General features: G+C 37.0%; 1 non-coding gene across 1 annotated transcript; it reads left to right on the top strand.

Annotated features, from left to right (window-relative positions):
* Positions 1–6,437: 6,437 nt before the first annotated feature.
* Positions 6,438–6,544, top strand: LOC146906135 (small nucleolar RNA R71). Its single transcript, XR_015020786.1, has one exon. It is a non-coding gene; the product is annotated as a small nucleolar RNA R71 (small nucleolar RNA).
* The last annotated feature ends 10,486 nt before the right edge of the window (positions 6,545–17,030 follow it).

The raw sequence follows: 17,030 nt of genomic DNA, 5'->3' as shown, positions 1-17,030 counted from the left end.
AGATAACACGCAACCTATTCTTCAATCATCACAAACAAACAACCATGAAGAAAGGTACACAAACTCAGATTCCTAATAGATACCACACATATAGTTCTTCATTCACATCACAATCTTCAAGACTAGAAGAAGTATATTACACATCTCAGACTCTGCTTCCAATATTTTCACAAAATTTCATCACATGGAAATATGCAGATAAGAGAGAAAGGTATCATACTAGATAATCAGAGACTTGCAGCAACGGAAACACAAGGGAAAAATAAATTCCCATAAATCATGCAGAAGCTACTTAGAATGTTTCAACATCCATCCAAACATCCAACGGATAAAAATAAAAAATAAATTTCCAAACACTCTTGCAACTGCAACACACCTCATACTATCACTCCCCCTCAAGGATTGATAGGCCAAACCGCAAGTGCACGGTCTATCGAAGTAGTAGTAAAAGAGAGTATCGTTTCACTAGGAAGTTGTTCAATTTAACTAACTTTTAAAAGAATGATTAGAGGAGAAGAGAGTTTATAAAAGAGGAGGTTCAGTTGGTTGAAAGTAAATAAAAATAATAAAAAGAAGCCTTGGGATTATTGGTTCATCGTAACAATGAATCCTTCGCAAACAAACCCTTAAACTTATAACCTTACGTTAGTCCTAATTTCGAAAGACAAGTTTCTCTTAAGCGTATCAAAGCTTCTCTCGAAGTCAGTGACTGTATTCCTCCAACAACCACACCTATTCTCATGGGTGATTGCCTCTGGAACCCTTGAAGATCGAAACTTTATATGTCTCAAGGTTTGCTAGACTATTCTCATGTTTCGCAATCCTTGTCTAAATTCACTTGTTCGAATATAAAAGCTTCGTGTTCGCTTTATGAATTGATAGTTGAGATAATGAATTAACAATTATCAAACCCTCCGCGTTCGCTTCCACAGTTTGATAATGGTTAATTCATGTTAAAGCGGTGAATTTAGATTAGAAATTAGGGTTACATAAAATTAAGGTTTAAGGCTTGGCTTGATCCGGATTACGTCATTAGACTTATCCAACAATCCCAAGACAAAGAAGTCTACTCACTCATGTTCATCGTAGACATAGGGAAGAAGAGTGAAAGCATAAAATAAATAACGAGAAAGTAAAGAAATAAAAAGGTGAACTTTATTAAGAAAACAGTTGTCACTATTGAATTCCAAGAAATAAAGATGATTATTTGTGATGGAGAGCTACTCTATTTATAGCTTACGATCGACTTAAAATCTAAGCAATTACAAGGGCTTTTCAGTAAAACTAAAACAGAGTAACTTGGGGCCAAAGCAAAAGCAGCAAAAGGTAACTCTGGAGGGTGGCACGGCCGTGCCACATGTTGGCACGAGCCGTGCCAAGCTTCCGACTTGGGGGCTCTATATTTTTGTTCCCGAATCTTCATATTCTTGCTCCAAATCAGCTCCAGACTCTTTTCTTTTGCTCCAAGACTCCTTCCATCCAATATTCATTCCTGAAATATAAAATATGCAATTGAAGTAAAAAGATTCAAAAAGGAAATAATATTTAAATAAAATCAAATCAAATCTAAATAAAACTAAACTAAATAACACATAAAAATAGACTAAATATTGACTCATCAAACTCCCCCACACTTGAATCCTTGCTTGTCCTCAAGCAAAAGGCAATAGACAAAGTAGCAACAAAAAAGATATATCATATGGCAACACAATTGAAAACCAATGTCTCTCTTAAGGTTTTATTTCAAAGTACACTAATCACAATCTCAAGTATTCCTTGTGAACCTATTCAACCCAACAACAAGTCTTAAGTGAGTGTGTGTGTGTGTGTGTGCGTAGTCCAACCCTTTTCTTGCTCCTGTATAAGACAGATATTATGAGGAACAGGTTCTATCCCTAATACTAAAGTAACCGAGAAAACTCCTTTCTTCATTTCATATAAGAGAGATGGGAATTCAGTTAAAATTAAATTAGATTAACAATTTAAGCACAAGGGGCTGCAGATTGCTTAGGGGCTATCTATCCTCATAGGAAGTATTTATGGAGAGGATGTCCTTTCCTCCTAGATTCAAAATCACCCTAAGTAGTGCTGCAAAAATTTTATTCATCTCCGCGTAGGAAGTCTTTTTGGAGAGGGTGTCCTTTCCCCCTAGCTTTGATGAATTTATTTCCTCATTTGAGGGATTTGGAATTTAAGTTCAATTAGGGAGTCACCACCACATTTAGGAAGTCAGAGAGGGAGTGTCCTTTCCTCCACATGTTGGTGCCATTCTCCCGCCCCATTTTAATTCAACAATTTATAATAGAATATAACAATAAAGCACATTAATTATTTCCCACACAAACTTATACTACTTTTACTCTAAAGACTTTTAAGGGTCTAAGTTACCATTAAAGATAGAACGTGCTCCTTAAAATACCTACTCATACACTTACTCAAAGATTGCAACTGAGTGCTTTTCTCATTGGAGAATTTTTCACAATAAAACATGATGTGGGTATAGCAAGAACACTAAAAACACAAGAGATCACTTTCATGCACAAGAAACAACCTTTTAAGAGAAGACAACAAAAAAAATTTATGCCATGATTTCCAATAAAAACAAGCTACTTAATCATGCCTTTCGCTATAAAAACAAAACAAAAGAATAAAGTTCAAGGGAGTTTGGAAACACTACGACTCAAGACACTTTATTAGGCTCCCCCCACACTTAGGAGAAGCATTGTCCTCAATGATTCAAAAGAAAAGCAAATTAAAAGAAAAGAGAAGAAGAAGGAAGAGAAGAAGGGAGAGTAGGAGTAAGAGAGAAGATATAAGGGAAGAGAGGAAGAGGAAAGCTCACAATTTATTGACGTCCATAAGGAGGACCTTGGAGATTAAGGTGTTGCATCATCCTCCAGAGCATTTCATTGTTCTCTTGTTTCAAGCGATTGCCCCTTTGGACATCATTCCGGAGTCCCGATAATTCAACACATTGCCTTTGTTTTTCGGTGCTTATCCTTTCAACCTCATTGTGCATCCATGCCCATCTTTGATTTTCATTTAGCTCACCTACTTCATGGTCATGGTGCTCTTCCTCGTGGTGCAAGTTAGTACCTTCTCCTACATCATGGTGAAAAATATCACCTTCTCCCTCATCATGATCTTACTCCTCATGTACCAGGTCACCATCAACATACAACAAATTTTCTTCCACCTCGGTGGTAGTCCGAGATGGGTTAGGAAGTAAAAACAAGATAGGCACATTTAACTTGAGTTGGTAATGGATGGGTGGACGATGCTTGATGAAGTTCATAGAGATGAGGGTCTCGATGTTAAGCATATTGTTTCCCTCAATTGGTTTGATTCCCTCATCTTCACCCACTCCAAATTGCCTAGCTATGTAAGAGATGATGCCTCCCACCACTATCTCTCCCTTTCCGGCAGGTCTAGTACCTACAAAAGGCAAGGTAATCTAGCATGTAGAAACAGGTGTTCACGGGGTGGTCATAAAGCATTGCCCACAACATGAAGAGCTCATCGGTTCTAGTGGTTCCTAGCTCGGTTCTACCCCAAATAGTGCAAGTCATTACCCTTTGAAGGTACCTAAGCACAGGGTTGTGAATATTACTAGCTTTGTTGGCTCTAGAGACAAATTGCGTAAGGCCGGTGATACGTTCCCAAAAGACAGCCGGTTGATAGTCAACCAGCTTTAGTGTCGGATCCCAATGATCATGGATATACCCCTCGTTTGCAAAACCTAAGGCATCACAAAAGTGTTGTAGAGACATATCATAATCAATATTCAGTATCCAGAAAGAAACTCTATGGTTGGGATTATCAAAATTTAACTTATCTTTAGTAAAAACAATTGAGCTCAAAAATTCATAAGTGAAATTCTCATAACCCCTCATAGGTTTCAACATATCAGTCCAACCTAGCTTTCCTATCAACCTATAAACATAATCTCTAAGCTCTAGCACATTTAAAGTGTGAGAATCAGGATATCTAAAAGGATGCAAGGGTATAGATATTACAATTTTATACCTATCCCTTTGCGTGTTGTTCATGAACTTGATTCCATGATTCTTCTCTTGTGCTTGCTTCTTTGAGGGAGGTCCTCCGGAGGAGCTTGCTGGTTCCTTGCCACTTCTCCTTAAAGCCATTGACCTTTGACTTTTTGTGTTTGGGTGAAGGTTAGGGTTTTGAAAGATTTTTGGTGGAAAGGGTTGGTTTAGGTTTGGGGTTGATGTTTGAGTAAGATTTATGAGTTTGGGTGTTTAGATTGGTTAAGAATTTGTTGGTTTTTAGGTTAGGGTTAATGGATTAAGGGTTTGGTGAATTATGGGTTTGGGTGGATGAAAGTTGTTTTGTTGGAAGGGTTTTGTTTAGAATGAAGTTTAGAATGATTTGGTGAAAGAATTGAGTGAATTGGTGGAGTTTTGATGGAGATATGAAGGTTTGAAGGTGTATGGTTATGGAGGTTTTAGAGAGAAGTTTAAAAGTTAAAAGAGGTTTGTGGTTGAGAATGAGGAAGAAGAAAGAAAATTTTGAAGGATATAGGGTGGAGAAATCGGGCACGGCCGTGCCACCTATTGGCACGGGCCGTGCCAACCTTCTGGAACTTTGTGTTGGTTTTGGCTTTGAAAATCTGGCACGGCCGTGCCAGCCTTAGCACGCGCCGTGCCAACCTTCTGGATCAGGGGGCTTCTAAATTTTTCACTTTTCTCGAATCATACTCGGACAATTACCTACAAAACACTTAAAACCAAGGAAAACAAACAAAATAAAGCAAATAAATGCGTGGGTTGCCTCCCACGAAGCGCTCTTTTATTGTCATAAGCTTGACGGTTAGAAAGAGTTCTTAGAATGGATCAAAGAGATCATGTTGTGTAGATGACGCTATGAAGCGTTCTTTCACATTATGATCTTTAAGCAATGCACAAGAATAAGGAGCGGGACCTTTCATAACATTTTCCAACTCAAAGCCTACCATTTTATTACTCACTTGAAAGACAATCCTACCATTTTGAACATCTATTATGGCTCCCGCAGTCGCGAGGAAAGGTCTTCCTAGGATTATAGGGACGTCATTGTCCTCGTCAATGTCAACTACCACAAAATCAGCTGGGATGTATATTCCTTCTATCTTAACGGGTATGTCTTCAACAAAACCAACTAAGTTTATAGTAGAACGATCAGCTAACTTTAAGACCAACTCGGTAGGTTTCAACTCTCCTATTCCCATCCTCTTAAAGAGGGACAATGGTAGCAAACTAACACTAGCTCCTAAATCACATAAGGCTTTGTCAACGGTCTCACTCCCAATCATACAAGGAATGGCAAAACTACCTGGATCTCTAAGCTTAGGGGGTGTCTTTTGGATAATTGCACTAGTGTCCTTAGCTAAAGCTATTGTCTCATTATGTCATATAGCCCTTTTCTTTGAAAAAATTTCCTTTAAAAACTTAGCATATAGAGGCATCCTAGACAAAGCTTCCGCAAAGGGGATTTTAATGCAATTTTTTTTAAGGATGTTGACAAATTTATTAAATTGACCCTCCAAGTTGAGCTTAGCAAGTTTTAAAGGGGAAGGAGCTATGGTCTTATCAAGTGGTTTCTTAGTTTTCTCACCTAAAAGCTTGACACTTTCTTTCTCAATGTTTTTAACATTAGCAATAGTTTCTCCTAACTTACTACCCTCAACAGAAATAGCATTAACATGAGCTTTAGGGTTGGCTTCAGTTTGACCAGGAAAGACTTCTGGTGTTTGAGAAAAGGTGGCCACTTGTTGGGCCACTTGGGAGATTCGGGTTTCAAGCATTTTAGAATGAGTGGCAATAGAATCAACTTTGGTATTGAGTTTGGAAAGAGAATCAGTCAAAAATCCAGTTTGGTTTTTAAGTTCTTGAAGTTGTTTAGTTTGATTTGCAATAGAATTTTCCAACAAGATTTCCAAATTAGATTTCTGACAGTTGATTGCATAGCCAGGTGCTGCTACTGTCCATAGGGATTTTGAGGGTTTTTATAAAAGTTTTGATTTTGTCTCATCCCTTGGTTGTATTGAGCATAGTTCATTTTCTCAACACCATTAATACCACTACCTAGTTGGCAATCAACACCAACATGACCAGTTATACCACAAATTTCACAAGAAGGAGATGTAGGAGCATCAAACATTAAGTTTTTCAAATTTTTGGGTTAGTGCATCAATCTTAGTAGCAAGGTGTTCATAGGTAAAGACTTCATACAGATCTGCCACCTTTTTGGAGGGTGAAGAACTAGTGATGGCTCTCTCGTCGGCCCACTTGTAATGACTTTGAGCCATTTATTCAATCAAGGCATATGCCTCCGTGTAGTTCTTGTTCATTAGAGCTCCACCTGCAGCTGCATCAACAGACATCTTAGTGGTATAAGACAAGCCATTATAAAAAGTGTGGACTATGAGCCACTTCTCTAAACCATGGTGGGGACAAAGTCCAAGCAATTCCTTGAAACGCTCCCACGCATCATAGAGAGATTCCCCATCTTTTTGATTGAACCATGTGATTTGGTCCCTTAGTTTAGCAGTTTTAGAGGGGGGAAAGAATCGGGCAAGGAATGCTTGCCTCATTTGATCCCATGAAGTAATGGAACCGACTTCAAGGGAATGGAACCAAGCGCTAGCTCTATCCCTTAAGGAAAAGGGAAAGAGATGAAGTCTTACGGCCTCTTGGTTCTCCTTTAAGGTTCCACTAATTCGTAGGAAAACAGAGATGTGAAGATTGGGATCCTCGGCGGGGGATCCCGAAAACTGATTTTGCTGCACCAAGTTAAGAAGAGCAGGCTTGATTTCAAAGTTGTCATCCTCAACCGTTGGTTACACAATAATAGCTTGTGGCTCAGCCGTAGACGGCGTTGCATACTCTTTGAGAGTGCGATCAGCCATGGTGGTATTATTTCGTGCGTCTCTCTTTCTTCTATGTAAAAACCTTTCGATCTCGGGAATGAATACCACTCGATTTCTGGTTTTTCGCATAAAAAATTGAGAACCCAAGAAGTTAACAATAATAGAAAAATAAGAAAAGAAAAAGGAAAAGAAAAAGAAGAGAATTCTAATCACTAAGAAAAAGTTAATTAAATTAGTTAACTCCCCGGCAACGGCGCCAAAAGCTTGATCGGCCAAACCGCAAGTGCACGGTCTATCGAAGTAGTAGTAAAAGAGAGTATCGTTCCGCTAGGGAGTTGTTCAATTTAACTAACTTTTAAAAGAATGATTAGAGGAGAAGAGAGTTTATAAAAGAGGAGGTTCAGTCGGTTGAAAGTAAATAACAATAATAAAAAGAAGCCTTGGGATTATTGGTTCATCGTAACAACGAATCCTTCACAAACAAACCCTTAAACTTATAACCTTACGTTAGTCCTAATTTCAAAAGACAAATTTCTCTTAAGCGTATCAAAGCTTCTCTCGAAGTCAGTGAGTGTATTCCTCCAACAACCACACCTATTCTCATGGGTGATTGCCTTTGGAACCCTTAAAGATCGAAACTTTATATGTCTCAAGGTTTGCTAGACTATTCTCATGTTTCGCAATCCTTGTCTAAATTCACTTGTTCAAATATCAAAGCTCCGCGTTCGCTTTATGAATTGATATTTGAGATAATGAATTAACAATTATCAAACCCTCCGCGTTCGCTTCCACAGTTTGATAATGGTTAATTCATGTTAAAGCGGTGAATTTAGATTAGAAATTAGGGTTACATAAAATTAAGGTTTAAGGCTTGGCTTGATCCGGATTACGTCATTAGACTTATCCAACAATCCCAAGACAAAGAAGTCTACTCACTCATGTTCATCGTAGACATGGGGAAGAAGAGAGAAAGCATAAAATAAATAACGAGAAAGTAAAGAAATAAAAAGGTGAACTTTATTAAGAAAACAATTGTCACTATTGAATTCCAAGAAAGAAAGATGATTATTTGTGATGGAGAGCTACTCTATTTATAGCTTACAATCGACTTAAAATCTAAGCAATTACAAGGGCTTTTCAGTAAAACTAAAACAGAGTAACTTGGGGCCAAAGCAAAAGCAACAAAAGGTAACTCTAGAGGGTGGCACGGCCGTGCCACATGTTGGCACGGGCCGTGCCAAGCTTCTGACTTGGGGGCTCTATATTTTTGTTCCCAAATCTTCGTATTCTTGCTCCAAATCAGCTCCAAACTCCTTTCTTTTGCTCCAAGACTCCTTCCATCCAATATTCATTCCTGAAATATAAAATATGCAATTGAAGTAAAAAGATTCAAAAAGGAAATAATATTTAAATAAAATCAAATCAAATCTAAATAAAAATAAACTAAATAACACAGAAAAATAGACTAAATATTGACTCATCAAGGATGCAACCAGAGAGTGATTACTAATCATACACTCCCCTTAAATACATGCATACTAAACCAGAAGGCTTCATAGAATATCAAGAACAGGCACAACAGGCAATCATACTCAGAAGCAGATGTTTCAACATCACCTAACACATTAGCTGCTAACATACATAGGCATACAAAATGATAATCCTGCTATCATATGAATATACCTCAAGAGTTCTTCATAAGCATACACAGCTTACACAGAGAATAATTCCATCAAAATACAGGAATTCAAAATTATAGCATATATCTACTCCCCCTTTTTAGCCATAAAATATGCCAAATAAAAATCTGAGAGAAGCATAAATTTTCATGATAAAAGGAGAATTCCATAAAACGTCAATCTATATAAAGAATGCCAAGAAACAGAAAGTGAAAGGAAATATGCGGTTACAAACCATAGCACATAGAGTGCTTAAATTATCCAGGGCATAGCCCACAAAACCAAATCCAGAAAATACAAACAAAAGAGAAAAAAAGAACACATCACTCTGCTGCCTCAGAGCTGTTACCAGATGCTTCTTCTTCACCCTTTTTTTCATCTTCTTCATCTTCATTACCAGAGCCATCTTCATCTTCAACTTCCTTATCTCTTTCAGCTTCATCATCTTCTGCATCATCATCTTTCCTTTCCAAAGCATGGATTACAAGTTCAAACTGAGCCTTCCTCTCGTGCAGTATGACACAGGTGTCCTTCAAAGCAGCAATGATCTCTTCCTTTGTCATATAACCTGTACTGGGAGCAGGGACAAATGTTCCAAAAAGATATGGAGTGTAACGCCCTAATTCTATTAAAGCAATAAAACATGCAAATATAGCAAATATTCAAGAATTAGATGCTACGTCTCACATAATCCAAAAACTCAACAGGCATGCATATATAAAATCTCATCAATCGCAGCGGATACAAATCATACATCTCCAAATCAAAACAATACATATGCCATGGTCAAACATCGACATCAACATAAAATCCTCCAAAGTCTTAACAATGAGTACACCTCAACATAGATAAAATCCAACAAAAGAAAGGGACACCGACTCGACCTAATCAGAGCCCTAAACTAAACTCCAAAATGATAGCGGAGGCTAACTCCAGCTATCCAAGCACTCACCGCAAGCGGACTACTCCTGCACAACGTCTACCCATCCATACAGACAGGTAGGCGGTCAAAACCACTGGAGGTTAGCATTACATTAATCATAATCAAGAAATAATAATTGAAATGAATAAGATAATTCTATTTTCAAATAGCTTGCATAAACAATTAACCTCCAGATATTCATTCATTCATCCAATCCAAATATTACAAGCAAGCATTTACTTATCACCAACAAACAACATTCACCTATCACATCAAGATTCCATTTCAATATGCAATGCGCCTATTCTCGACACATACATGCATGCGGTACCGAAACAACAGTCATTAGATGCCAACTGCACATCTATGTAAGAGTACACCTCCTCTTACATGTAAGATTACACCTCCTCTTACAACAACTATGTAAAAGTACACCTCCTTTTACATTTCAACATATGACTCAATATGATATGATGCATGGACATACAACATCGACCCAATAATGCACAACTTCAACATAACAACGACAATGTAAAAGTACATCTCCCATTACATTGACTATCTCAACAACATTGCATTATCAAGTATACGTGTCCACACACTCAACAATCATAATTCACATAAGAGTCATCATCACACACATCATTATCAACTACAAAATCTCTCGCAACAATCCCACATACTATTCATAAACCAAACAAAGTGGGATAATACAACATTTATGATAACATCATATTCATCCTCCAACAACACTTCATATATTCTCAATTAATCATATAACGTCATTCACAAAAGATTTACAAGGCCATTGGTTCAAAGGAACCGTTTCCAACAAGTTCGTCTATCGGTACCTCATAATCAAAATAATTGAAGTTATTGAACCAAACCAAGTAAAACAAGATTCAATGCCTCAACTAAGTATACCTCTAGGCCACATGTGGGTGCAGTAGAGGATACGTTGGCGTTTCACCGGCCAATTGCAACGAAATCATGAAAGACCTAAAGTTCGTCTCTCTTATAATTTTTTGAAGAATTCCCCATTTTCTAAGCAAAACAAGTTAGACCCAACACATCACAGTTTGAAAACCACAATTGAACTTATAGAACCCAAGTTTGAAAGTAGGAAACAATCCATAAGGTTTGGGTTGACTTAAAAGTGGTTATGCGGAGTTTTCGTAAAAATCCCTCTAAGACATCCTTAGAGCATTTTCCTCATAACTTAAAATCCAAGAATAATTTTCAAGTCAAACCAATACCATTGTAAAGATAACAAAATTATCTAGAACTTTCATGTTTACATCAAAAACCAAATCAAAACAGAGATGAGGAAAAAGATGCAAGAACGTGAAACAGAGGGTGCTGCCTGTGCAACTCGCCATTGCGAGTAACTTTACTCGCGAGGCGAGTAAGTTCTATGGAGCCCCTACTGCTCGCATCCAACTCGCCTCGCGAGCGCGGTGGCGAGTTATGACAGTTCAGTCTCGGGAACACCTCCATTTTCACCCCAAAACCCCAATTTTGACTTCCCAATGCCCAAATTTGATCCCAAGGCTTATCTAAACATTTCCAAACATTAAAGACACTCAATTTGATATAAAATTTGACCCAAAACATTCTCCTAACAAATCCACCATTTTGACCCATTTTCATAAACTTCAAAAATAACAACACAAATCATCACAAACTCAAAGATTATGATTACCCAAGGTTTCTAACATCAACAACACCTCACAACGTCAACAACAACAACTAATCATGAATTCATCACAATTCATCAACAACATCTCATATCATCAATTTTTGGGTAAAACACAAAGCATACATATGTACATGATTTAAGCTTGCAATTCCATCAACAACCACTCAATTAACATTCAATTTACATACACAAACATTGCATCACAACATAAGCACGAATTTCACAATTAATTTCACAAATAATCAATTATTCAAATAAGCACTTATCTAGGAAATTAGGGTAGAAGCTACAACTAAGTGATTGTGAGTAAAGACTAACCCCCTTACCTTAATTCTCCACAAACTCAAGCTAAGGCTTCACTTTAGCTCCCAAATCTTGGACCTCTAGCTCTCTCTAGCTTTCCTCCTTCAAACCCTTTCTCTTCTCTTATCTCTATCTCTTCCCAAAATGACTAAAATACCCTCTAGCACCGAATTCTACAATTCCCAACCAAGAATACACACAGAGGCAAATAATCACATACGACCATACATAAATAAATAATAAAATAAATCTATCAAAAAATCAGGCTGTTACAACTCTCCCCCACTAAAAGAATTTTCGCCCTCGAAAATTACTTGAAGGAAACAACTCTGGATACGCAACCCTCATCCTACTCTCCGATTCCCACGTGGCACTCTCACCAGTTGGTCCAACCCAAATCACTTTAACCAAAACGACCTCCTTGCCACGCAAACGCTTCACTTCACGATCCTCAATCCTAACTGGCCAAGTCTCAACGGTCAAATTATCCCTTACTTCCAAATCTTCCACTTGAATCACATGAGACACATCATACACGTACTTCCTCAATTGAGACACATGAAACACATCATGAAGATTCGACAAAGATGGTGGTAACACAATCCGATACGCTACGACCCCAACCTTCTCAATAACCTCAAATGGTCCAACAAAACAAGGAGTCGACTTCCAACACTTCAAAGCACGACCAACACCTGTTACCGGATTCACCCTCAAAAACACATGATCACCAACCTGAAACTCAATGTCCTTCCTCCTCTTGTCAGGATAACTCTTCTGCCTACTCTGAGACGCCCTCATCTTCTCTTGGATCATCTTAACCTTTTTCGTAGTCTCTTGCACAACCTCCGGCCCTAACAAAGCACTCTCACCTGACTCATAGCAACACAAAGGAGTTCTACACCTCTGACCACACAAAGCCTCAAACGGTGCCATCCCAATACTAGAATGAAAATTGTTGTTGTAAGTAAACTCAATCAACGGTAAACATTCAACCCAACTGACACCTTGCTCCTGTTATACCCTAATTTTGGACCTAAAAATACTAGCTCAATTCTTCTTTTCTTGCATTTCAAGTCATTCGAATTGTCTCTGATCAATTGCACCTTCCTCTGCATCTTATTTCAACGTTACTTGCAAAATTCATGAAAAAGGGTATTTTAGTCATTTCCTACATTCAAACTCATTTTAATCCTTCAAAATTGTTTGAGTCTTTTCAAATGGTTTGAATAAGTCTTTATTTCACTGCCATGTCAAAATCCATTTCAAAAGTTGCAGTTGAAGTCTTTTTGAGTCAGTTTAGCCCCTAGGGGCATTTCAGTCATTTCCTGTGTTAAAACCCTGTTTAATCCTTAAAAATTGTCTCTGTTTAACCCTCTTTCAATCTCAAACTTTCAATTCAATGTCTTTGTCAATGCTAATTTACTCTCAATTTGCTCTTGGGCCAACAATAATGGTCATGTCTATTTTCAAATCAAATCAATGTCAATTTACTCTCAATTTGTATCTTTTCAAATCAAACTTCCAAATTGTATCTTGTTATAGGTCAAGTGGCTAGTTCGATCCAAAGAGCAGCTTGTACCTGCTTATATGCCTATATTTCCAGTCAAACGGCAAGTTCGATCCGAAGAACAGTTTGTACCCTGCTTATGTTTTGTTATCGGTCAAACGACAAGTTCGATCCAAAGAACAGTTTGCACCTGCCTATCTGTTTGTATCTTCAATCAAGCGACAAGTTCGATCCAAAGAACAGCTTGTATCTTTCTATATGTCTATGTTTCCGGTCAAGTGCCAAGTTCGATCCAAAGAACAGCTTGTACCTGCCTTGTACTTCTATTCCCGGTCAAGTAGCAAGTTCGATCCAAAGAACAGCTTGTACCCATCTCTTGTTTGTATCTCTCAGTCAAGTGGCAAGTTCGATCCAAAGAACAGCTCGTACCTATCTTTTGTCCCCCTGGTTTGTCTACCCTGTCAATGTCTACCTAAATCCCCAGTGATATGACATGCTTTGTAGACTCCAGTTCGTTTGTCTTGCACTCATAATCAAAACGTTGCATGGCATTCATATTTTGAAAATCTGAGGGCGTATTTTTATGTCCAAAAACAGTGCAAATGTTAATATTTAAGTATCTTCGTCCCGTTAAATCAAAGACTTCGTCTCTTGACTCTCCGGACAAAGAAACTTAAATAGGGGCAGCTGTTATACCCTAATTTTGGACCTAAAAATACTAGCTCAATTCTTATTTTCTTGCATTTCAAGTCATTTGAATTGTCTCTGATTAATTGCACCTTCCTCTGCATCTTATTTCAATGTTACTTGCAAAATTCATGAAAAAGGGTATTTTAGTCATTTCCTACATTCAAACTCATTTTAATCCTTGAAAATTGTTTGAGTCTTTTCAAATGGTTTGAATAAGTCTTTATTTCACTGCCATGTCAAAATCCAATTCAAAAGTTGCAGTTGAAGTCTTTTTGAGTCAGTTTAGCCCCTAGGGGCATTTCAATCATTTCCTGTGTTAAAACCCTGTTTAATCCTTAAAAATTGTCTCTGAGTCTTTTAATTTTGCTTGCATAAACTCTTGCTTTAATTCCGTGTCAAAAAACCATTTTTAAAATTGCATTTGAGTCGCTTTGAGTCGTTTTAGTCCCTAGGGGCATTTTGGTCTTTTCACACCAAATTTTGACAGAGAGAGGTTACTTTAAAGTACCTCATTTAAGTAATTGGTTCGTTTTAGTCCGTTTTGTGTTTTTTATTAGTTTCACTTTACGTTATTGTCCATTTACCAATTTTAATTCAATTTTATTTTTAATTTTCATGTTAAGTCCTCAAACTTCTAAAAATTGCACTTTGGTCCTTTTTCTTCCATTTCAGTCCTTAAAAACTTTAAAGTTTGCATTTCTAAATTCTTTTTTTTCCATTTCAGTCCATAAAGTCTTTGTCAGTTTCAGTTTAGCCCTTTAAGTTTTAAAAATTACATATTGGTCCAGTTTGTCAAAATTGCATTTTGGTCCAGATACTTTCGAAATTGCAGGAAGGTCCTTGAGCCAAGTTCAGTCCAAAACAAGTCCAAGAATACGTGGCAGTCCCACATTGGTCCAGAATATCACACCTGGCCTATAAATAGAGGCCAACTCATCAATGCACAGAGAGGATACCATTCAATCATTGACACATCATCACAAAAGTTCTAACAAACTTTCTCTCTCTTCTCCAAACTTTAGCCACTGTAACCAACTCTCAACCACCACAAAAACAACCGTAACAGAATCTCAACCACCGTAACAAACACAAATTCACACCAATTCATCACAAATCCATATCAATTTCATCACACGAAGCTAAAATTCAACAGTTATTGTACGAAATCAATTCGAATTAACACAAATTCTCAGAGATTCATCAAGAATCTTCATCATCGAATTCGTACCTTCGCAATTCAAGCGCAAGCGCGATCACAAAGGATTTTTGGGAAGAGAAGAAGAAAGATCAAAAGGATTCGAATCAGAGAAGAAGAAGAGGATAACTGATTTATTTTCAGTTCAAGAACTCACCAGAAACCTTCGCAACGATCTGTTTGTTCGAATCTCCCACTCAAATCCAGGTAACATGCAAAACCTTCTCGTTTCTACTCTAAATCTTAATCGAAGGTTCATAAACAAAAGTAAACGGTGAAACAACGTGGATTAACAAGTTTAAAAAATGTTCTTTCGAAAAAGTTTGAAAAGGATTGAAAAAGCTTGAAACCGAAACCCTAAGATGTAGATCCACAGAGATTCACCGTTTATTTTTCAAATCAGAGTTCAAATCCATAATCAGCATAGAAAATGGGTCAAGTTAGGGTTTAGTTTCAAGAAGATTAGAAAAAGATTTGAAACCCTAGAAACCGAAGGTTTAAGTTCCGATCTACTACGTTTCAGCCACAATTTCATAAAAATAGTCTCAGATTCGTAAAGAGGGGAGGAAGACGAATAGTTCTGGGCAATTAGTTTCAAGAAATAGCATTAGATCGTCGGAGAAGATGAAGATTCCGATGAATCTTCATCCTCCCCCGCCGTCCTCCCCAGTTTACGACAAGGCTTTATTTCAGAGAGAAGATGAGAGAAGAACGAGTGAAGAGAGAGAAGTTAGGGTTAAAAATGAATTGAATCGGCCTCCTTTTGTTTATAAAGGGGAGTGAACCAAACCGGTTCAGCTGAGCCAGTCTGGTTCGTCCCTGAACCATGTGTTTTGACCGTCTGATCTAGGGTTTAGGATCCTGGATCAATCCAACGTCCCTGATGTGTTTGGATGATCCAGGATCCATGTAGGTTTGGGTTTGGGCTTGGTTTCTTCGTCAGTTTTGTTTTTTTGCTATATACACCTGCTGTGTTGCTTCCTGCACCCCTATTCACTCCAAAACTCTTATAAAAATTCCATGAAATTTTCCATATGTGTTTGATATTTTTCTTGACCTTTTTGTGATGTTTTTATGTGTCAAAACTTGAGGAAAATATATGTAGTATTTCTTGTTATTTTGTTTACTATTTTTGTTAAAATTTGTGAATTTTTGAGTGTAAAAATCCTTTAAAAAATTCCCTAAAAATTTCCTATTTTGTTCTTGACAATTTTCTTGATATTTTTGTGATGTTGTTATGTGTTAAAATCTGAGAGGAAATGTATGTAGTATTTCTTGCTAATTGTTTACTAATTTTGCTAAAAGTTTTGAAGTTTTGCATCTAAAAAAAATCTTTTAAAAATCCTAAGAAATTTCATGTATATTTCTTGTTATTTTTGTGATGTTTCTATGCATTTTTTTTACTGAAAATTTTGTTAAAAAATATTATCACATTTTCTTGCATTATTTCTTGATTTTATGTGAAAAAACCTCTAAAAAAATTTGCTCAATTCCATTCTATGTTCTTGATGATTATTTGATACACATGTTATATGATTCCATGAATCTTTAGCTACTGTTTGTACATAATTTTGATGCTTGTGTGTCAATCTTGATTAGTTGCTTGGTTTACAAGTTACATTTGTGAATAAATAATGCAAATATGCCTAAGTTTACTTTGTAAATGTCAAGTTCATCATGTTGCCTTAATTCTCATGTTAAGACCTGATTCTAAGCCTTTGGAAAATGTATTAGAATGTGAGAATTTTAGGCAATAGGATTCTTGCATTTTGTGAGTAAATTTTAGTTATATTTTTGCACTTTTTGGCTTTATTTTGTGAAGTTTTCTATGCTTTTGTATTGATATTTTACTTGCTTTATTTTCTTTAATATTCCCCTATGCTACTGACATTTTCTTGTTTCATGTTTCATACATCATAAGCATATTCTCCATCACACTTTCTCATCTCATTTCTTTACATTTCTTTTGCTTTTAATTCATTTATGTGGGATTAAGTTCTCACAAGGAAGTAGTGTGTATGTAGGTGAAGGATGTAATATGGACTATGGACTCTAATGATGTACACCGACACAAGCACCGACACATGCACACACATCACATGGATATCTTTAGATATATGCTTAGGTTATGCATGTTTAGATGTATGTTTAGGATTGCATGTTT

The sequence above is a fragment of the Medicago sativa genome, chromosome 7 (genome assembly GCF_051527215.1).
Source record: "Medicago sativa cultivar Bolivia chromosome 7, Bolivia_mono, whole genome shotgun sequence".
Taxonomy (NCBI): Eukaryota; Viridiplantae; Streptophyta; class Magnoliopsida; order Fabales; family Fabaceae; genus Medicago; species Medicago sativa.
The sequence above is the reverse complement of the archived record's forward strand: the minus strand, read 5'-3'. Positions and strand labels throughout refer to the sequence as shown.